This window comes from Papio anubis, chromosome 7 (assembly GCF_008728515.1).
Source record: "Papio anubis isolate 15944 chromosome 7, Panubis1.0, whole genome shotgun sequence".
Lineage (NCBI taxonomy): Eukaryota > Metazoa > Chordata > Mammalia > Primates > Cercopithecidae > Papio > Papio anubis.
In genome coordinates this window covers 110,504,055-110,519,241 of record NC_044982.1, presented here as the reverse complement: position 1 = coordinate 110,519,241, position 15,187 = coordinate 110,504,055, and the positions used below count along the sequence as shown (strand labels likewise).

At 42.4% G+C, this 15,187-nt stretch overlaps 1 protein-coding gene across 2 annotated transcripts in view; it reads left to right on the top strand.

Moving 5' to 3' along the window:
• Nucleotides 1–2,217: 2,217 nt before the first annotated feature.
• The window catches only part of CHRNA5 (cholinergic receptor nicotinic alpha 5 subunit), a 29,245-nt gene continuing 16,275 nt past the window's right edge, over nt 2,218–15,187 (top strand). Inside the window, exon 1 of one of the 2 annotated variants that reach the window (XM_021940804.2) lies at nt 2,218–2,301. The gene's annotated coding sequence lies outside the window, so the exon portion shown is untranslated. The remainder of the gene's footprint in view (nt 2,302–15,187) is intronic. The other variant, XM_021940802.2, reaches the window with a different exon arrangement.

Below are 15,187 nucleotides of genomic sequence, written 5' to 3'. Positions count from 1 at the left end.
TGTCTCCTAGCAGTGTGAAGATGTCTGTTATCAGAATCAGGTGTAGCACCACATCCAGCAAACATGAGAAATTGGCATATCCCCCTGGAAATACCATCTAAGATGTAGACGTTATATTCTGATTATTTGCTTGGATTTTAAAATGCCCTACAAATGACATGCTTTGCCTTTCACTCAATAGCGACAATTAATAGTGTTTTTCATAGATTATGTAAATAACCATCATTCTCATGATTATTGATATAACATCTAGGAGTTCCAATTATACTTCCAGTGGCTCCACTAACAACCATTTCATTCCAGTTTTGCCACTGACAGGTACTGTGACCTTCAGCAGTTATTCAATTCCTCTGTTTCAAATCAATTAGCTGTAAAAGCAGAATAACACTTTAAAGTCATCCAAACACTGTTAGGATGAATTGCATAAGTGCCTATAAGTCCCATAAATTCTTCAGAGTAAAACATAAATTTGCAGTGAAAAGATGATAGGTACTGTCTTTCATTTCTGTGCAGAAGTACAATTAATTACTAACCCTAACTGGGGTTAACCACGTCTTGTGCATTCCTTTTCTGTGGCCCCTTTCTGTAAGTCCTGCTTAAACAGATTGGCTCCATTGGATGTAATTTCCATTTTTCTAGCTGTAGTTGGACCTAAGAAGTTGGACCGTCTTCACTGAATTTTGCCGTTTAGATTCTTTGCAACCAGGTTTAGTTTTTCACAGATTTACTAGTCTGGAGGTTGGAGTGAAATTTCTGCTCACAGTGAGTCTTAGAGGTGTCAACTCCACAAAGCATACTGTGAAGAGTCAGCGGCTCCCTCTGCCACTGAAATTTAAAGATAATTCGCCTGAATCCCTTCAGTCAAATGAACCTCTCTAATCAATTATGGACAGAGAGGATGAAATATAGGGTCTGGAGGGATTTGAGACGGGTTTCCAGCAGTCAGCACCAATCTCCACTGGAGCTGCTAAGTGTCTGTAGCAGATAGCGTCACTAATATTTACAAATGTTAATTGATGGCAACACGGAGGGTGATGCCCACGTTTGAGGCGACTGCATATCATCTCCAGGGATGGCTTGAGTGTCAGAGCTGTACCTTCCCGAGTCCTCTAGTTTATCTGCCTCGGTTCCTCGTTTCCAGACGAGGAAACAGGCCCAGAGAGGAAGGTGACTTGCCCAGGGTTGCCTCGCTGGGCCACAACACAGGTCTCCTGGTGGGGACCCCTTGGCTGGCACGACAGCCCCAGAAGGCAGTCAAGCTGCGACTGGTACTTCCTGGTGAGAAAGACTTGAGTGGGCAGCGGGGCCCATGGAGAACTCTGCAGCCCGGAGCAAGTCCCCCACCACTGTGATTCTGCCCCAGCTTCCCGCTTGTTTCCTTCGCAGCTCTGATACAACTCGGAATTACTTTATTTACATTTTCTGTCAGCTGGGAGCATTCTGTCCCTCTGCTTCCCTTTTGGTGCTGAGCACAGAGCAGACATCAATGAATAGCTGTTATCTTAAGGTGTGCAGTGACTTGGCCAAGGACACCCGGTGGTTAGAGAAGGACGCGCCTGCGATGCCAGCCTAGAGTCCTTGCCTTCCTGGAACTCTGCTCCAGGTCGCACCTGCCAGAAGGAAGGCCTGGAGGCGGGGGCCAGGGCGATGGGGCGGGGCCAGGGTTGGAAAAGGAGGAGCTAGGAGCAGACAGGGTTGGGCCAGAGGCGGGGCCGGGGGGGAAAGGCCTGGTGGGGATCGGAGGCGGGGCTATGAGTAGACCAGACAGGGCCAGAAGGAACAAGGCGGGGATTGGGCGGGGCAAGAGAAAACAGGGGCGGGGCCGGGGTGGTTCTGGGCGGGGTCAGGCGCCGCAAGCTTCTACACGCGTCCCGAGCCCGCCTGAAGCTGCTAGGCTGAGGCTGCTGTCCCGGCGGGATCTGAGGAGCGGAGCGGCCCCTCTGCTGCGTCTGCCCTCGTTTTCTCTCACGACTCACACTCAGTGCTCCATCCCCCAAGAGTCCGCGTTCCCCGCACGGCGGTCGAGAGGCGGCTGCCCGCGGTCCCGCGCGGGCCAGGGGCGATGGCGGCGCGGGGGTCTGGGCCCCGCGCGCTCCGCCTGCTGCTCTTGGTCCAGCTGGTCGCGGGGCGCTGCGGTCTGGCGGGCGCGGCGGGCGGCGCGCAGGGAGGTGAGCCCGGGCGGCAGAGGTGCGGGGCGGGGCGGGGGGCCGCGGGCCAGAGCGGGTACTGGCCCGGCCCCCAACCGCGGTGCCCAGGAAGCCCCCAGGCCACGGCCGCCGGAAAACCTGGTTGCGAGGCGAGGTGGGTTTTTTTCTCCTGGGGGCTTGGAGTGAGGTTTCAGTTTAAATGCCCAGATTTGCTCATTTAAATGCAGAGAAAAGCCACTTGGGTGGGTTTTCGTTGTTGTTCCACGACCTGCATCGCTGGAGACTACGAGGCTGGCTTAGCGTGTACTTCCACACAACTTTTTCAGTAAAAGATGCCGCTGTTGTCCAGTAGGTCTTTCCTGTCGTGGTGGCAGCCAGGCTTACCACTTTGTTGCCTATTCACGGGATATAGAGACTCTGGGTTTTATTCTAGGGGTTGGGACTTATCTTCCACCTCCTGCCCGCCTCTTCCCCAATTCCTGTCCCCCACCCACCGCAGCATTTGAAAACCTTCCCTTTCGCTGGAGATGAAAAGTGTGTGTTGTAGCGGGCTAGGCGGCCGACTTCCCTGGCTTCTGGGCTAATCGTTTGCATCCAAAGTTCCTCACTAGCTCCTTAGAGCACAGCTTTTTTCAGCCTGATGTTTTTCAAGAGGTTTTGGACAGGAATGGAAACAACAAAAGAAATCGCGTAGTCCCACATGTTTCAAGTGCCTGAGAAAGTTTTAGAGTCAGTTCTCTCAGTGCCTTGAAGAAAAATACGTTTGTGGAGCAGCTATGGTGTGATCTAAACATAGAAAAGCTAAGCATCCGTTAAGCAAGATATGATTGCAGAAGTTCACTACGTCTGTATTTCAGGTTTTATGAGTGAGTTTCTTAAATAGGGGAAATATTGCAAGAACCTTTTCTTGCCTTTCTTTGTTAAGGTTTTTAATCTATGGCTCCTGATTTTAGGAAGTAATAAGACTAGAATAAGTCATTGCAGGATGTATTGCTTAGTGTAGACCGAAGAGAAATAAGATGGAGGGTGATTTAAACAAATTAAGAGAATCCTGGGCAGAGAGAGTTAAACAGAAAGAAAGGAATGTGATGTTGGAGCCAGGCATTTAAATTATGGCTCTGGTGCATCCTGCCTGGACAAACTTCTCTCAGCTCTTTTCCTTCTTTAAGAAATAGGGGATAACCGTGCTTACCTCTCAGAGTTCTTTTGAGGATTAAATAATGCATATAAAATGCCAGGCACAGTGTCTGACACTCGAGAAAATGGTAGTTCTCTACCCCTTTTGATGAAACTGAACTTTAAAAATCTGTTTCATTTCTTTTAATATAAAACACTGTAGCCAAGCGTTAAATAGTGTAAATAGCTATCTCCCTTCATGCATGGTGTTCAGTAACAAAGTGAAATTGATTAGTTCCTACTTTCTGCCCCACTTAGTTAATATCTCTCTCATAATAACCATCTGGTTGTATTGCACTTATGTTTCCTCCTTGTTCCACGTGAGCTCCTTAAGAACTGTGATTCTTGTTTATCTTTGTATCCCCAACACCTACCTTACTGTAGGAGCCCAGTGAAGGTTTGCAGAAGGAAGGAGTGGAACAGTATTACCTCTCTGGATAGTAGTTTCCCCATCTGTCTGGTGAGGGGCCATTAAAGGATTCCCCTTTCCACCTCGTAAATTGTAAGATTCTGTGTGCTCTTAGAAGTGATCATCTTGAAGAACAAAGTGATATTGAATGGATGATGTAATTGCACACTTGCTCTTAACTGTTAATGTGCATTTGTGTACAGCTGTCATTGCATGTGGGTGGTTGAAAGTACTGTCTGGAAATAGGAGACCTGCCACTCACTGTCTGTGTTTCCTTGGATGTATTACTTGACCTTGCTAATTCTTTATTTCTCTCTCTTTAAAATGAAAGGGTGGTAGTAGATGTTTTTTAAGTCAACTTTAAGTTTTTTAAGTTCAAGTATAATTACCTTTATTTTTACAATTTATTGTTTTCATATTCGTCTTAGGTTCTTAATAGTAACCTTTCTCTATGGTTTTCTGTGAGCCAGTCCCCAGGTAAAGAGAATATCTAGACAGCCAGCAGCCATTATTTGACTGATGAACAGTCACAGAGCTGTGGAGAGCGGCTCAGGAGACAATTAAAGTATAATAAAGTATAATGAACTAGTACATTAAGATAATACAAGCATTTTAAACTGACCTGTGATTGGGACAGTGATTATGGAAGTTAGATAATCATTAACTATCTAATTATATTTCTTAGCTATGTGACATTTTAAAGCTGATGGTCATATTTCTTAGCTGTGTGACATTTTATTTTTTTAATATTTTAAAATTTTACTTTAAGTTCTGGGATACATGTGCAGAACGTGCGGGTTTGTTACATAGGTATACATGTACCATGGTGGCTTGCGGCACCTATCAACCTGTCATCTAGGTTTTAAGCCCTGCATCCATTAGGTATTTGTCCTAATGCTCTCCCTTCCCTTGCCCCCAACCTCCCGGCAGATCCCGGTGTATGATATTCCCCTCCCTGTGTCCATGTATTCTCATTGTTCAACTCCCACTTATGAGTGAGAACATGCGGTGTTTGGTTTTCTGTTCCTGTCTTAGTTTGCTGAGAATGATGGTTTCCAGCTTCATCCGTGTCCCTGCAAAGGACATGAACTCATTCTTTTTTGTGACTGCACGCTATGTGACATTTTAAATAGTTGAAACTTAATTAGTATATGTAGTGGCTGAAAATAAAATAGGAAAATAATTCGTAGAAAATGAGAGCTATCAAAGATTTTTTTCCTCTCACCTTTAGTCATTTTCATTAACATTTTCAGAAGCTAACAGAAGTACACACATAGTGACTGTCAGTTTTACTTTTGTTATGTATGTCCTTACATAAACTTTATACACAATTTAATTTGCAATTTAAAATTATTTTGATTTCCAAGAAATACTAAATATGCTGTATGAACTAGACTGAGCAACTGGAGGGCAGGATTTCATTTGTCTGTGTATTTCCTGATACATTGCAGATGTACCTGTGTTTATTTATTTATTTATTTTTATTTTATTTTATTTTATTTTTTGAGACGGAGTCTGGCTCTGTGGTCCAGACTGGAGTGCAGTGGCATGATCTTGGCTCACTGCAAGCGCTGCCTCCCGGGTTCACACCATTCTCCTGCCTCAGCCTCCCGAGCAGCTGGGACTACAGGCGCCCGCCACCTCGCCCGGCTAATTTTTTGTATTTTTTAGTAGAGACGGGGTTTCACTGTGTTAGCCAGGATGGTCTTGATCTCCTGACCTCGTGATCCACCCGCCTCGGCCTCCCAAAGTGTTGGGATTACAGGCGTGAGCCACCGCGCCCGGCCGTACCTGTATTTATTAATGTAGCATATGGGCTGAACTCTGAGGTTTTCAGTCAATTGTAAGAATAGCTTTTTTTAAGGTTGAGTTCATGTCCTTTGTAGGAACATGGATGAAGCTAGAAACCATCATTCTGAGCAAACTATCGCAAGGATAGAAAACCAGACACCGCATGTTCTCACTCATAGGTGGGAATTGAACAATGAGAACACTTGGACACAGGGTGGCGAACATCACACATGGGGGCCTGTTGTGGGGTAGTGATGAGGAGGCATAGCATTAGGAGATATACCTAATGTAAATGATGGGTTAAGAGGTGCAGCACACCAACATGGCACATGTATACATATGTAACAAACCTGCATGTTGTTTGTTATGCAGAACTTAAAGTATAATAATAAAAAAAAATAAAAAAGGAAAAATATCAGCATTGATATAAAGGAATTAATGCCCCAGATCATTAATTCTTGGGCTTCAGAGGGTTTCTGAAATAAAAATTTGCTTATAAAAAATAGCATTTTTTTCAACCTATAATCTACAAATTAGATCTAGCAAGTAATTTTTTATAATTAGGACTTGAAGTTTTAGTTCAGTAATTTCAGTACAGAACATTTTTTTCTAATAGCATTATTTTTCTTCTCAAAGCATTGGAATTAAATTATCAGATGATAGTTTAAGTTCACTCTTAAACAAGCATGTCTACTGTTAGAGTTGTTAAATACTGGAATTTTTTTTTTTTTTTTTGAGACAGAGTCTGACCCACCTGCCTCGGGCTCCCAAGTGCTGGGATTACAGATGTGAGCCACTGCGCCCGGCCTGGAATTGTTTTTGCAAGAAGTTTGGAATTTGTTTCTTTAGCCATCTGTTCCACAGAACAGCATGGGTATAGTGTTTTTTTTTTTTTGGAGACAGAGTCTCGCTCTGTCACCCAGGCTGGAGTGCAGTGGCATGATCTCGTCTCACTGCAGTCTCTGCCTCTGGGTTTAAGTGATCTCCTGCCTCAGCCTCCCAAGTAGCTGGGATCTAATTTTTGTATTTTTAGTAGAGATGGGGTTTCTCCATTTTGGCTAGGTTGGTCTCGAACTCCTGACCTCTGGTGATCTGCCTGCGTCGACCTCCCAAAGTGTTGGGATTACAGGCGTGGGCCACTGCGCCTGGCCTGGGTATAGTTTTATAATGACAACATGATGGAAAGGATTATTGAAAATTATCCTTTTCTGTTCTATGATGAAAAATGTTAATTTAGATATTTTGTTCTCCTTTTGAGGAAACATGATGTTGTTTGTCCTACTATGTTTATTTATTTATTATTTTTACTGAGGCAGAGTCTTGCTCTGTCACCCAGGCTGGAGTGCAGTGGTGTGATCTTGGCTCACTGCAACCTCTGGCTCCTGGGTCCAAACGATTCTTGTGCCTCAGCCTCCCGAGTAGCTGAGATTACAGGTGTGTACCACGACACCCAGCTTATTTATTTATTTATTTATTTATTTATTTATTTATTTATTTATTTTAGTAAAGACAGGGTTTCACCATGTTGGCCAGGCTGGTCTTGAACTCCTGGCCTCAAATGATCTACCCACCTTGGCCTCGCAAAGTGCCAGGATTACAGGCATGAGCCACCACGTCCAGCCCCTCCTATTGTGTTTCATTCAGTGACTTCATGCTCTTCTCTTCCAAAGTGTGATTATAAAATATAGCCTTTTACCAGTAAAAATAGGAGTTAAATATGAATATTTGAATTCTGACAAAAAAGATGATATGAACTTTTAGGTTTTATTTTTCTCTGGTTTTATTTTCATTTTTATTTTACAGTCAACTATATATATATATGGAATTAGGCAAAACTCTTTCCTCTAGGTCAGGATTTCTCAACCTCTGAAATTTCGTACTGGATAATTCTTTGTTGTCAGAGAGGGGGCGTCCTGTGCCTTGTAGGATGTTTAGCAGCATACTGGTTTCTAGCCATGAGATGCCAGTAGCACCCACTGAAAAATGTCTCCAAACATTGTCAGATGTGCCCTGGGGGCAAAATTGTGCTTCACATTTGCTACCCCTTGAGAGCCACTTCTCTAGGTCTTGTTGACCAGGGCTTCTGAAACTTAGATGTACACAGGAATTCCCTGAGAATGCAGACGCTGATCCAGTAGGTCAGAAGCAGGGCCTGAGACTCTGCATTTCTAACAAGCTCCCAGGTGATGTCAATACTGTTGAGTCAGTGTATCACAATTAAATAGTGAGGTTGTAGAAAATTCCACATTCATACCATTGGGTAAACTCTCAAGGGAAACTGATGACAGTAATTATGAAAATAGTGAATTTACAGTGAATTGTAGCCCAAACAATGTAAGGTTAATAGAAGCTAAGAAAACAAGCATTATCCTGCTGTCTTAACAAAGCAGCTGTCTTCACTTTTCCATATTTTCTTCCAGTGCTTAGTATTCATTCATAATTGGACATCTCTAAGGGGGAAATTGGCAAGCGTCTTTTCAAGGTCATACAGGCAACCTCATGCACCATTAGGTGTTTTATTCCATAATACTGTAAATATACTAGCTCGTAATACATATTTATTGCCTGTTGAGAGATCTATAGCCCCAAGTTAAGATAATGAACTCTGCATTTACTTGATCTGATGATGCTCAGCGTTTTTTTTTGTTGTTGTTGTTGTTTTTAAGTGTGCAAGTTGTCTCATCTCCTTGAGAACTATTGACTGCACCTAAATTAATACCACCTAAGGTCATTCATTTTCTTACTGCAAGTGTTCTGAGAGTCAGGGTAAGATATTAAGTTTACTAAAGCATAGCAGTTGCAGTGTAACTTTATCCTATAATTCTGTGATAAAAATCAATATAAAATATAATGAAAATCCTAGAGTGAAAAAAAAATCCCTCTATATTTTATCTGTAATACTTAAAATAATGATTGGTAAGCATTCTTGTTTGTCACATGGAAAATGTTGAATATAGTACGCATTTCCCCTCGTTTACAAATGGTTATGTTCACTGCTTTATCTTGCCGTTGCTTAAAATAGCCCTCCTAGGACTGCTGCAAAGAGGATTTTTTTTTCAAAAGAGTACAAGTCACTTTTTGCTATCTTATAAAAAGATACAAGGAGACTTCAGGGGTAGATTAACTGCTCCAGGAATGCCTTGATTATTAATTGGGGAGGTATAATATACATCACTCTTCAAATCTTTTTTAGATATGTTATCTTATTTCCTTCTTATGGCAGCCTGTGAAGAAGAAAAGGAAGCTATTGGCAGCACCTAGCAAGATTTAAAATGTGCATCCCCTTGACTCAGCAGTTTTACTTCTGAGAATCATTGCTGTAGAAATCTTTGCATCAGTATGGAAAAAGAGATTTGTTAATTATAGCATTTTTCCCGTTGTAGCATTATTAGAAATAACTAAAAACTGAAGAGTATAAATGCCAATCAGTGGTGAAATCTTAAATAAAGTCTGATGCACCTGTATTGAAGATCACTTTGCAGCTTATGAAGGAAGACTGGAGATGGTTGGACAGCTACTGGTATATAATTTATACAGTTTTGTTTTGTTTTGTTTTGAGATGGAATTTCGCTCTTGTTTTCCAGGCTGGAGTGCAGTGGCATGATCTCGGCTCACCGCAACCTCTGCCTCCCGGGTTCAAGCGATTCTCCTGCCTCAGCCTCCTGAGTAGCTGGGATTATAGGCATGCATCACCAGTCTGGCTAATTTTGTATTTTTAGTGGAGACAGGGTTTCTCCACATTGGTCACGCTGGTCTCGAACTCCCGACCTCAGGTGATCCCCTGCCTCAGCCTCCCAAAGTGCTGGGATTGAGTACAGGCATGAACCACCACACCTGGCTGGTATATAGTATTGAATGAAAAAAAACAAGTTGCAGAACTTAGAGGAAAACATGTTTCCATGTGTGAGTGAGCATGCATGTAATTTAAAATATCTACACATCAAAATTAACAATGGTTACCCTTGGAGGGAAGGGGAAGGAGAGGAGAAGAGGGAGAATTCTTACTCTTTTTTTTTTTTTTTTTTTTTAGATGGAGTCTTGCTCTGTCACCCAGGCTGGAGTGCAGTGGTGGGATCTCAACTCACTGCAAGCTCCGCCTCCCGGGTTCACGCCATTCGCCTGCCTCAGCCTCCCCAGTAGCTGGGACTACAGGCGCCCGCCACCATGCCCGGCTAATTTTTGTGTTTTTAGTAGAGACGGGGTTTCACCTTGTTAGCCAGGATGGTCTCGATCTCCTGACCTCATGATTCGCCCACCTCGGCCTCCCAAAGTGCTGGGATTACAGGCGTGAACCACTGCGCCTGGCCAGAATTCTTACTCTTTATGAGCTTCTGGATTTGAATTTTGACAGTGATCACACATTACTTTTGCAATTATAGCATTATTTTGAGAAAAACCAAAATAAATCTGGGTCTGAGGTCTACTTCTGCTGCTTATTAGCTACTGGTGTTACAACAGTGGTTTGCAAAAAGGGTCAGTTTTGCCCCCCGCTCACCAACATTTGGCAATGTCTGGAGACACGATTGGTTGTCACGTGGGGCGGTGATATGTCAAGTGGGTAGAAGCCAGGGATGCTGCTAAACATACAGGGCACAAGACAGCCCTCCAAAACAAATAATTGTCCAGCCCAAAATGTCAGTAGTGCCAAGTTGAGAAATCCTGTGTTAGACTGCAGTGGTGTTGGAATATGCAGATGATGCACTGTGCAGTGGCAGGGGCGCCATTCTCACTGTGGGGTGTAGTTTGCATAGCCATAGAATTATAAGTATGATATAATAAGGTAAATAAATGTGCAAGTTTGTACCCCAGGAAGACAGCACCAGGTCTTTGTTTTCTGCTCTCCCTCCGGCATCTGGCACAGAGGTTGGCACAGTAAGCAGCTAGTTGACATTTGTTGAATTAATGAATGAATTGAATGAGATATCACATTAGGCTCTAGTGTGGCTAAGTTGTAGCAGATGCTAAATATTTAAGAATAATTTATGGCAAAAACTTAAAATTATAGTTAATGTCTGTTTTTATCTGCAGGTTAGCTAAAGACTGCTAATATCCACATTTGGCTGCTGACCATGTTGGTTGACTTTTTTTCCAAATCATTACCTTTTGATAAGAAAATCATGATTCTTCATGGAAAAATGCCAGAGCAAAGCACTATCAAATGTTCCTAGAATTTTTTTTTTTTTTTTTTTTGACAGAGTTTCACTCTGTCACCCAGGCTGGAGTGCAGTGGCACAATCTCGGCTCACTGCAACCTCCACCTCCCAGGTTCAAGAGATTCTTCTGCCTCAGCCTCCTGAGTAGCTGGGACTACAGGTGTGTGCCACCACGCCTGGCTAATTTTTTTGCTTGTGTTTTTAGTAGAGACAGGGTTTCACCATGTTGACCAGGATGGTCTCAAACTCCTAACCTCGTGATCCGCTCACCTCAGCCCCCAAAGTGCTGGGATTACAGGTGTTGAGCCACCGCGCACGGCCTAGAATTGGTTTTTTAAATCCTCAGTGGGAGGCCAAGGCAGGCGGATCACCTGAGGTTGGGAGTTCGAGACCAGCCTGACCAACATGGAAAAACCCCGTCTCTACTAAAAATACAAAATTAGCCGAGTATGGTGACTCATGCCTGTAGTCCCAGCTACTCAGTATACTGAGGCAGGAGAATTGCTTGAACCTGGGAGGCGGAGGTTGCGGTGAGCTGAGATTGCACCAATGCACTCCAGACTGGCCAACAGGAGCGAAACGCCGTCTCAAAAAAAAAAAAAAAAAAAAAAAAAAAATCCTCAGGTATCTTTTTGGCTACATACTATATTTAGTGAAGAAGATTTTTTAAAAAACTTAAACTACTTAGATACTACCCAACATAGTAAGATAATGTACTTTATTTCATTTGATCCAGATGAGAGTGAAGCAGATAAGCAGAGGTTCTCCTTTGTATTAATGTTTTATAATGGAAAAATAAAAATGTTCACAAGAATGGTCCAATGTAATGAATTGAAAAGTTGTTGCCATACCCATTTAACAATTATTGACATATTGCTAACAGATATCCTTATTTTATATAGGCTAGAAAATTATGGGCCAGACGCGGTGGCTCACACTTGTAATCCTAGCACTTTGGGAGGCCGAGGCAGGTGGATTTGTTGAGCTCAGGAGTGCAAGACCAGCCTGAGCAACGTCTCTACAGAAAAATACAAAAACATTAGCTGGGCATGGTGGTGGCAAGAGGATTGCTTGAGCCCAGGAGATCGAGGCTACAGTGAGCCAAGATCGTGCGCTGTACTCCAGCTTGGGTGACAGAGTGAGACCCTGTCTAAAAAAAAAAAAAAAAAAAAAAAAAAGGGGAAAGAATAAAAAATGTGGGTTATGGAGGTTAACAGCTAATTAATGGTGCCAAGTATTCAAATTAAGGTTTTCAGCTTTGCAGTTCTGTGTCCTTTCCTTTCCACCATACTAAAACTAAGAAGCAAGGTTACATTTCTTTGAAAATCAATGTGGTTTCACCAAACGATTTGACTGTGATTTTTTTTTTAAAAATATCATTCTCCCAGTTCCTCAAACTTTAGGCAATGAATGATAGAGTTAAAATTGAATTTGTAAAACCAAAATATAAATATATAAAAGTGTTAGTGATATTACTCTCTACACATTTATACCTTTGTTAGGTATTCAGCTCAGTTTTTCTCTTAGCAGCTGTCCTTTTAACTACTTTAGAAGAATTATCCCATTAAATTTTTTTTTTGTTCTTATCCTATTTTTAGTGTGCTTCACTGCTTGGTTTCCTTTGTTTTTCTGAGATATGTGGTTTATATGCTATTAGCAGGTTGTATTATAATTACTATTATTTGGTTTCAAGAATAGAGACTTGAGGAAAGCTTTATAGTGACCCATCACTGCACTGTGTTAAGAGTACCCAATGCCACAAGCACATTCTTCCTTTGTATTTTTGCAAAGTTCCATTGGCTAGGACTGTCTGGAGACAATCTTTGTTGGTCTGTCGGTTACTGTTACTTTAGCAATCATTTATGGAAGAATAAGAACGACCCTGTGCTGGCACTTATATCTACACTTTTAGCTAATCCTTACAATAACCTTATAAGGGAGGTACCTTTTTTATACCTATGTTACAGATGAAGAAAAGTCATCTGCAAAGTTGAGTAACTTATTTGTCTTTTTGGTTATAGCCAATCCTATTAGGTGTGAAGTGCTATTTCATTGTGGTATTGATTTGTGTTTTCCTGATGGCTAAAGGTGTTGAGCATCTTTTCATATACTTACTGGCCTTTCATTGGAGAAATGTCTAAGTTAATTTAGATCTCTTGCCCTTTTAGAAATTGGATTATTGAATCTTTTTATTATTGATTTTTATAATAGTTCTTTATATATTTTAGATACAAGTCCCCTATCAGATATATGATTTGCAGATATTTTCTCTGGGTTGTATATCCTTTTGATGTAAGGGATCTTTTTAAATCAAGTTTTTTGTGTTTTTTTTTGGTTGTTGTTGTTGTTGAGATAGGGTTTCTCTCTGTCTCACTGGCTGGAGTGCAGTGGCACAATCTTGACTCACTGCAACCTCTGCCTCCCGGGTTCAAAAGATCCTCATACCTCAGTCTCCCTAGTAGCCGGGACCACAGGTGCGCACTACACGCCCAGCTCATTTTTGTGTTTTTAGTAGAGACAGGGTTTCGCCTTGTTGGCCGGGCTGGTCTCGAACTCCTGGCCTCAAGTGATCCATTTGCCTCGGCCTCCCAAAGTGCTGGGATTACATGCGTGAGTCACTGCGCCTGGCCCAAGTCAACTTTTTTTTTTTTTTGAGATGGAGTCTCGCTGTGTCATCCAGGCTGGAGTGTGGTGGCGCAATCTTGGCTCACTGCAAGCTCCGCCTCCCAGGTTCAAGCGATTCTCCTGCCTCAGCCTCCTGAGTAACTGAGACTACAGGCGCCCACCACCAGCCCGGCTAATTTTTTGTATTTTTAGTAGAGACAGGGTTTCACCGTGTTAGCCAGGATGGTCTCGATCTCCTGATCTTGTGATCCACCCGCCTCGGCCTCCCAAAGTGCCAGGATTACAGGTGTGAGCCACCGCGCCCGCCCCTAGTCAACAATTTTTAAGACAAGAAAGGGGAAGAAAACTAAAATGTAATAATGTAATAAGGCCGGGCGTGGTGAATCTTATAGCACTTTGGGAGATTAAGGTAGGAGGATCGCTTGAACCTGAGAGTTGAAGACCAGCCTGAGCTACAAAAAGAGACCCTGTCTGTACAAAAAATAAAGAAATTAGCTGGGTGTGGTGGAACATGCCTGTAGTTCCAGCTGTGTGGGAGCTTGAGATAGGAGGGAGGCTGAGGTGGGACGATTGCTTGAGTCCAGGAGTTCCAGGCTGCAGTGAGCCATGATGGCGCCACTGCACTCCAGTCTGGGTGACAGGGCGAGACCCAGTCTCAAAAAAAAAAAAAAAAAAAAAAAAGCCATTACTGTCATTAGCGTATATGTAGTGCTATAGCGATGCCAGAAAAATGTTCATTTTGAATAGGATGAGCAAATGTTAACTATTTAAAACAACTTCTAAAAAGAACTTTTCCATTTAATTCAGTTTATTTAGAATTTAGCTCACATATAGTGTCAGTCTTTCCTACTGGACTGTAAATGTCGATGTTGTCTGTTTTGTTTACCAGTATATTCCCAGTGCCTGTCTGATAAATGTTTGTTAAATTAATGAATAAGTAAACATCAAAGTGGGCTAGAGCTATTGGGGGTGTGGCATTCATTAAGTTAATCTAGAAAGTTGTCACAAGATGGAAGATGTTATTGTGACAAGAGCATGAAGCCAAGGGTGCCCCTCAGAGCTCTGCAGTTAATGAGCTCTGTAGCAGCAACCCTTCTGGTCATACATATATCCTGATTTGTAAAATGAGGGGATGCATTGGATTGTCTCCTTTTTAACATGCTGAGGTTTGTGAACAGTGTAAACTTAAAACATTTAGAGCCAGATAAAAAAGCATGACCACTAAGAATTTAAGTGCACTATCAAGGTTTTATGCTAAAATATCTTTGACATTTGCACCAGACACTGCTATAAAGTGTCATAAGAAAATGGTATTTCTAATATGGGATGTATTGTGAAGATATTCACAAAGCAGTATCTTGAAGATTCTCATTAGGTAGAATGTTGAGATTAATTTAGTATTTTATTTATACCCTGTCTACTTTCTTTCAAACAAGATTTGAGATAGCAATTCAAGCTAGTTTTTTTCCCCACTCAGGCAAAAGTTCCTTAGATGCTATTGAAAGACATTTTAGGCTGGGTGCAGTGGCTCACACCTGTACTCCCAGCACTTTGGGAGGCAGAGGCAGGCAGATCGCTTGAGCTCAGGAGTTTAAGACCAGTCTGGGCAACATGGTGAAACCCCATCTCTACCAAAAATATGAAAAATTAGCCAGTTGTGGTGCATGCCTGTGGTCCCAGTTACTCAGGAGGCTGAGGTGGAAGGATCGCTTGAGCCTAGGAGGTCGAGGGCTGCAGTGAGCCAAGATGGCACCATTGCACTCTAGCCTGAGTGACAGAGACCCTGTCTCCTAAAAAAAAAAAAAAAAAAAAAAAGATTTTATTTATTAATACTTTTATCTTTTAACCCTTAAATTTTTGGTATTTCAGGAACTATAATTAGGATT